We start from the raw sequence: 6,000 nt of genomic DNA, 5'->3' as shown, positions 1-6,000 counted from the left end.
AGGGCAAGGCTCAGCTTTTCCCTTGTTCCTGCTATTTTGAAGCAGGGGACAAACTCCAGCTGCTCAGCTTAGAGGCTCATCTATCTTCTGTATCAATACTACTGTATTTCTATATGTTCTTTGATAAAATATAATCATCTCTTCAAAGTTCTATAGAAATTAAAAGATTTTATTTTTGATAGTTCAAATGTATATGACAGACTGAACTTGTAAATGGATAATACCCAGGCCATATATAAAAATAGAACTCTAAACCACAACCTGTTGCAACCTGGCCTGGAAACCATCCCCTTATTAAAATAGACAACCCAGGAAGCCATCCTTCTGTGAGTCATACTTGTAGGAAAGCAGATTGATATTTCTAATAATAATCCAGGAAGCAAAGTAATAACTTCTTAACAATCAGTCTGAAATATCCAGGACCTGATAAGTAACTGAGGCCTTCCCTAATTTTTGTTCCCTTTTTCAGCTTAGGACTGACCAAAGAAAGCCAGTTATTCTTGCCTAACCAATACCAATACCAATACCATAGATGCCCCACTTTTGATTATCTCAACCACAGTTTCTCTAGGTCAACAGTCTACAAGGCATTTCTGAAGCCTCTACTTACTCTACTATTAAGTTTCCCCACTCCTATGTTGGAGTTTCTGCCAAACATATGTGATGGTAGCTGACTCCCTTACTATAGCAAGCTCTGAATAAATAGCCTTTGCTTTTCCCATTTTGTTGGTCTTGTTTCCACATAGGTGTTACTTATATTTCTCCTCCCTTAAAACAAGACCCTGATGCTGGGAAAGATTGAAGGTGGGAGGAGAATGGGACAACAGAGGATGAGATGGTTGGATGGCATCACCAACTCAATGGACATGAGTTTGGGTAAACTCTGGGAGTTGGTGATGGACAGGGAAGCCTGGCATGCTGCAGTCCATGGGGTCGCAAAGAGTCCGTCACGACTGAGCAACTGAACTGAAAACATGGTATGTACCAGATACTTAAATATGCTCCAGTTTTGCTTGTTGGGTTTGCTTTGTTTTTTGTAATGAAGAACCATGTGGAATCATAGCTACAATTTACAGGACATTTCTTTTATTTTTAGATATATTAAACTATATTTAAAATCTGGTTAGATTGCATTAACATAATAGCTCATTTTTGTTCCCCCTCTTTTATTCTCATTGTTCCTGATTACCTAAACAGCAATTGTAGCTTTAATTATACTCTAACTTTTGCTGAAGATCAGGAACCTTGTAAAAGAAGAAAAAAATGTAGTTAATCTCTATTCACAAAGGATCTCAAAATATGTTTCATTATATGAGTCAACAGTTCCCAGTTGTTCTTTATTCACAGCCCCTGTTTGAAAACTTTCTTGATAGATGAGGAAACTGCAGTGCAGAGTGCTAGAATATGCAAGCTGTACATACTGATAGAAAATTACCTGTAAACTCCTTTGATATGCAATACACAAGCAGCAGAGATGGAATGCGATTCTGCCCTAATTGTTTCCCTTGGTAGATGGCTTCCCTTGGATGCTATTTTAGAATCACTATAATCCTGGGGATTTTGTTCATGAAATCTCTTTACAGCTAGTGTGCTGATTTGTATATAGTATGTGTTTTCAGTTAAAGTGCTCTAAATCCTAGTTAAGTTGAGGACTTCAGGCTATTTGTAACTAAATTACCAATGCTATGCAAATTTGTTCTTTTTCTTTCACAGAATATGTTTAGCAACTGCCGCTGCTGCTGCTGCTAAGTCACTTCAATCGTGTCCAACTCTGTGCGACCCCAGAGACGGCAACCCACCAGGCTCCTGTGTCCCTTGGATTCTCCAGGCAAGAACACTGGAGTGGGTTGCCATTTCCTTCTCTAATGCATGAAAGTGAAAAGTGAAAGTGAAGTTGCTCAGTCGTGTCCGACTCCTAGCGACCCCATGGACTGCAGCCTACCAGGCTCCTCAGTCCGTGGAATTTTCCAGGCAAGAGTACTGGAGTGGGGTGCCATTGCCTTCTCCAATTTAGTAACTACTATAGAGAAATAGCAAATTAGCCAAGATGGTGTGGTCAGGTTCTCTCACACCACATTTTGTAAATAATGACTATGTAACAACTGAGATCATTTATAGCACTGTATATGCATGTCACGAGGTGCTTGCTTGGTCACGAACTACTTTGTGATGTACACATGTGTGAGCTCTACATAGAAAGCAGTGGCATTTACTGCCGCATCACGGCTGCATCCCTTGGGTCAGCCAGGAGAGGAGAGAGTATAGCGTGTCTGTTGCTATGGCTGCTACGGCAGCCAGGAGTAAGGTTGCGTTGTGTTAGGTTATGCTATAGCTGCTGCTATGGCTGCTGCATCAGCCAGGAGAGAAAAAACATGTCTGCAGTTGCTAAAGTTCTTTGAGTCTCCTTCCAGCCTCTTAGCTCTACTTTGCCTATCCTGGGTGTAACGAACAGTGCAGACAGAGTGAACAGCAAGACTTTGGAGTCACAAACGGGATCAGCAATACAACTGGTATAGTGGGCAGGATGAAGAGCAATATAACCACCTTGCTGCTGCTGCTAAGTCGCTTCAGTCGTGTCCGACTCAGTGCGACCCCATACACGGCAGCCCACCAGGCTCCTCCGTCCCTGGGATTCTCCAGGCAAGAATACTGGAGTGGGTTGCCATTTCTTTCTCCTTGATATATGCTCAAAGCTTAGCAATGGTGGTTCTTCTGGTTTTGCTTTTCATCTTGCTAATGTCTTTAATTTTGAAGACAGATAAAAAAGCATCTTTTTTTATTTTCACTTAGATTAAACTAAGATTTCTCAAAATTAAAAATATTAAAAGAAGTCAGGGCAAAGAACTATTCCTTTTTTTTTTTTTTTTTTTGCTGTTACTGAATAACTTGGGATACTTCAAAGATTATCTGATATTGCAAAAAAAAAAAAAATGACATTCCATTTTGAGGAGTGAAGAATGAAGCACTTGATCTGAAGTCTTTCCTTAGCAACCATTAATCAGTTAAAGTCAGGAGTGGAGAAAGACTTACTGGCTTCAAAGTTATGAAACTGATGAAGTTTGCCTTTAAGATCCTGCCTCCCAATTCTGCCACATCCAATGGCTTTTTTGTTGAAAATTCATTAGAAATGGATGATAGTTATTCAAATACCAGTCATTATAAATCACCAAATTCCTCCCCTTGAGAACATTTATTTACATTAACAACTTTCATATAGGAACAGAAACAAGATTGGTACCTGATTAAAGGAATTTGAGCCATTTGCAAGTAGAAACAGAAAATGTTTAGAGTAAAAGGGAAGACCTTTTCTAAACCTCGAAAATTAGACACTGTTTGAGTTTTTTTCTTTTCTACTGTCAATAATTTTTTTTTATTTTATTTTTAAACTTTACAATATTGTATTGGTTTTGCCAAATATCGAAATGAATCCACCACAGGTATACATGTGTTCCCCATCCTGAACCCTCCTCCCTCCTCCCTCCCCATACCATTCCTCTGGGTCTTCCCACAAAAAGATTAGCAGATTTAAGTTGAAGTGTAGGTGATTTCAAAGCTATGCATGCCTCTAAAAAGACCAAGAGAATGAATTTCAGGGCATATGCAGCAACCCAGATATAGAGAAGTACAGTTGTTAAATAATTTCAATAACTATAAAAATAAATAAAATTATTAAATATGAAAAAAACAAGACAACAAATGTGAATATAATTTAAAAGCAAGTCACATCTATAGGGCTGTAGCAATGGAGTTCTCGTTAATGAGAAACCATCACATCTACTAAAATGTAAACTTTCAAGAACAAAAGGAGCAAGTAGCTCTTTTTACATTTTATTTGGAAGTAAGTGAAAAGAAAGTAAGCTTAAATTTTGATGCAGTAATACTATTTATTTAGGTGACTATGACAGTAAAATTACACAGTTTAGTTGCTTTACACTTTTGATATATACCATTTATATCTATTTATAGTAAAACAGAATTTATTACGGAGAAGGCAATGGCAACCCACTTCAGTTCTCTTGCCTGGAAAATCCCATGGATGGAGGGGCCTGGTGAGCTGCAGTCCATGGGGTTGTTAGGAGTCGGACACGACTGAGCGACTTCACTTTCACTTTTCACTTTCATGCACTGGAGAAGGAAATGGCAACCCACTCCAGTGTTCTTGCCTGGAGAATCCCAGGGACGGGGGAGTCTGATGGGTTGCCGTCTATGGGGTCACACAGAGTTAGACATGACTGAAGCAACTTAGCAGCAGCAGCAGCAGAATTTATTAAACAGAACGCAGTATTTTTAGATGAGTCCACTTAAATGAATTTATTTACAGTATTTGGGATTAATCACAAAAAGAAAACCATAAGAAATTGCATTGGTCATTGTCAAGGAAGAAATTTGAACTCTGAAAAGGATAAACTCTGAAATATGATTAAATTGGATTTCCTTGTTGATTTTTATTTTAAAGGCTTATTGTTGGTTCCAGCAAAATCTTTTTTCCTTGATTGGAATTGTGCTTATATGGATATAGCTGGTGAATATATATCTATATATATATATATAGATATAGATATATATAGATATGCATACAGGCCTTAATAAATTTACCTATATTTGAAAAATGCAAAAGTATGTATGTTATATTTGGTGTGTGTTTAGCAATAAGGCAAAGTTTTTAAAAAGATCATTAGCTTATGGAATAGAAATAAGAACATAAATGTTTATATTAAATTTCTAGCTTTTTTTTTTCCTAGACATGTGGCCACTAGCCATATGATCAAGTCGACTTCTACATTCTATCAGAATGCACTGTTAGGTAGTTAGAATAGGAAGCAGGAGTCCAGAATGGCGGTGGCTAAAAGATAAGGAAGGGAAAAGCCCATGAAAATAGAACAAAGGAAGTTTTGAGGACTGGAATGAAGACCTTAGGTAGAACAAACAACATTCTTGGCTAGCCCAATTTACATAGGGCAGGCCCAGGGGGAGAAAAAACATATAAAAAGAGGAGCCAAAGGTCTGGGAGCCTCTCTCCTTCTCTCTCTCTCTCCCCTTCTCTTCAAGTCTTTGGGTCAACATGCCCTCATGTCTCGAGGATGGATTTTCCTGCTATTTTCTAAATAAAACAGAGCTTTAACACTGATTTGTCTAAGAGCTGTAACATGGTCTGTTCAAGACCTGAGCGCTATAACACGTTCTGTCCACGACCCAAGAGACGTGACATGCCAAGGGCTTTAATGTCCGTCACTCCAAATCTTTGTTGTGACGAGACAGAACCGAGGAGCATACACTCACCTGACATCTATAGAAAAGTGCAGAATAGTAGAAATCTTTTGTATTTAAAACAGCATGTAGGACTCTTTATAAACCCAGGAAATTTTATAGCCTCTGTTCTACAATTACACTAATGGTTCTACAAGTAATTACTTATACACAAAAAACACTAATCGTCCACTTATTCATTATGTATTGAACACACTCTGAGCCAGGTACTAAGTTAGGTGTTCAGAATGCATTGATGACCAAGATTCAGTCCTTGACCATAAGGAATGTAGGGTTTAAGGAAACACTGACAGGACGGCAGTGGTTACAGATAAGATATGTGAAATGAAAATATCTCCTGCCTTATCAATAAACAAGAAATATCACAGACATCAGCAATTGAAAGTGAAAGTGAAAGTGACTCAGCCATGTCTGACTCTTTGCGACCCCATGGACTATACAGTCCATGGAATTCTCCAGGCCAGAATACTGAAGTGGGTAGCCTTTCCCTTCTCCAGGGGATCTTCCCAACCCAGGGATTCAACTCAGGTCTCCCGCTTTGCAAGCGGATTCTTTACCAGCTGAGCCCCAAGGTTGCTGTCCTCCAAATATGAATGAGGGCTCCCCAAACTGCAATCCAGCAAATGTCTTCGCCCACCACAGTGATTGCTGAGGAGCTAAGGAATGCAAGAAGCAGCCATCTGCCATACCTGCTACTCCTTAAGGTGAACAAGGAAATAGGATTTGGACCCA

The sequence above is a fragment of the Bubalus kerabau genome, chromosome 21 (assembly GCF_029407905.1).
Source record: "Bubalus kerabau isolate K-KA32 ecotype Philippines breed swamp buffalo chromosome 21, PCC_UOA_SB_1v2, whole genome shotgun sequence".
Taxonomy (NCBI): domain Eukaryota; kingdom Metazoa; phylum Chordata; class Mammalia; order Artiodactyla; family Bovidae; genus Bubalus; species Bubalus kerabau.
The sequence above is the reverse complement of the archived record's forward strand: the minus strand, read 5'-3'. Positions refer to the sequence as shown.